Here is a 2095-nt window from a genome sequence, read left to right as displayed (position 1 = left end):
TTAAAGAAGTTAAAGATGTTGGAACGTACTTTAAGAAATGTTAAGAACGCATCGGAAGACGGAGAGGAGAAACTTTAAATGAGGCCTCCAACGAAAGTGAAGGGTACGTATCACGTGGCGTGTCGCGAGTTCACTGTTAAACTCGGAAGCTATTCAGAATGAAAATCGAGTTGCATTCCAAGACTTTGTAAAGCCTAATTCACAAACGCAGCACGGGTGAACTTAATACGTTTTTTCACGATCTTCGCTTTTCGTGCATAAGCGTGATGTACTAGTCTTTTATCAGACGCTATGAGGAGATATTGTGACAGTACAGTACTTACGCCATATAGGCTTGGGCCTTCACTTCTAATGCTCTTTAAGATACGTTATTCAAGTTGCCACAGCGTAAGCAGGTCCCATGGTGTAATGGTTAGCACTCTGGACTTTGAATCCAGCGATCCGAGTTCAAATCTCGGTGGGACCTAGAAAATTTTAAATATTGGAAGACCAAAGAGTCCATGTGTTCATTGGGTTTATACAACACCGACTCAAAGAAAGGCCTCAGCGCTTGTTCGTGAAGTCACGTCAGGTAGGCACGACGAACGCCAGGTCTGTTGCAGGCATACTCATAATGGTGGTGTCTGCCTCACTGACACAGGAAAATGTGAAACTATTGGCGGTATTCTATTCTATTCTGCAATCAATTACTTGTGCAATTCATTACACTTCATAACAAATAGTGTAGTCCTGAATTTAAATTTCCCCCTGTTTTAAGGACTGACATACAAAAACAACTTCATGGTCCAGCAGCAACAGAATTCATGCTTCTTTACCTTATTTGTAAATTTGAGGAAGTTACGTTTGTACTAGGTTGCTTTTACAAGAAACTGTGAACATATTGGTGCACTTCTTTAGGTATCTTCATCTACATCTACATCTACATGACTACTCTGCAATTCACATTTAAGAAGAAGAGGCAAAAGAGAGATACTTGTTTTATCAAATAATTTTTTTTTATCTTATAAAGTTTCTCCTTTCAGTTGCAAGAGGGGAATATTTACCTTTTCTAATGTGCATGTTTAAAAAGTATTAGCTCAGCAGTGTTTTCGATGTATGAAGTTATTTTGTTTCCTGTTTAGAATTCCTTTCGTTGAAAACGTCTGTAATCTAATGACTAGCAACAGTTGGACATTTACACATGTAAATTAGTTCACATTTCCAGCGGCGATGTCAAACGAAAATAAATAATTAAATAAATAAAAGAAACGAGTTCATTGTAAGGGGTTTGGGGTAAGTTTCGATAGCAAATGGATCGAGTAAATGTAGTTACTTGAATGTAAAATTTCCGAAGCTTGCAATGGGGCAAAGCATCTTCTCATATTGATCTACGTTTGTTTCGACAGGATTCAGTAATACAGAATTATGATCTTCATTTGTAGCTTTACGATACAAAGAAAATCTTTCATCTAAATAAAACTGCAGAATCCAAAACAATACCAAACATTTTGTACCAAAATAAGGGATTTATAATGATAAGCACGACCAGGCGTTTCTGCCTGCAACAGACCGTGCCTAGCTGACGTGACGTCACCAGCAAGCGCCGAGGCCTTCCTTTGAGTCGGTGTTGGTTTAAAGCACTGTAGCGGAACCTTAATCAGGAAACGTGCATGATTCCCTGACTTTGTAAGAAAGCTGCACCAGCCGGGCGAACAAAGAACGTCCTCGGAATCTTTGGCGGTGACATGTCTGAATGAAACCATGTCGTTTTTCAAGCAGTGTCACTTACAAGTAGACCGCGCGTACTTGACGGCAGCGATTTCGCCGAAAACTTATAATACATGCATGGATTGCCCGGAAATGAAAGTCAGATAAATGGGAGCTCCACATGGCCGAGCGTTCAGAAAACCTTGCATATATGGCGCAGTTCGGGCGAGGCATGAGCCATTTACGTTGGCCTACATTCCAGGTAGCGTTTGCCGCAGCGTAAAGAGTATGAAACCGTAATCCGAGGTTCGTGGCTTCCAGTTTCCATGTGTAAACGGCTTTTATTTTCTGTAATTACGTTACTAAAACTACAAATAAAGTGAAATAACGTTCAGTGTACTGACTTTAT

The 2095-nt window shown here is 40.0% G+C and overlaps 1 non-coding gene across 1 annotated transcript; it reads left to right on the top strand.

Annotated features, from left to right (window-relative positions):
• Window positions 1-394: 394 nt before the first annotated feature.
• Trnaq-uug (transfer RNA glutamine (anticodon UUG)) lies at window positions 395-466 on the top strand. Its single transcript has one exon. It is a non-coding gene; the product is annotated as a tRNA-Gln (tRNA).
• The last annotated feature ends 1629 nt before the right edge of the window (window positions 467-2095 follow it).

Source organism: Schistocerca gregaria, chromosome 1, assembly GCF_023897955.1.
Source record: "Schistocerca gregaria isolate iqSchGreg1 chromosome 1, iqSchGreg1.2, whole genome shotgun sequence".
Taxonomy (NCBI): Eukaryota; Metazoa; Arthropoda; class Insecta; order Orthoptera; family Acrididae; genus Schistocerca; species Schistocerca gregaria.
Note: the sequence above shows the minus strand (reverse complement) of the source record. Positions and strands in the feature narration are given on the sequence as shown.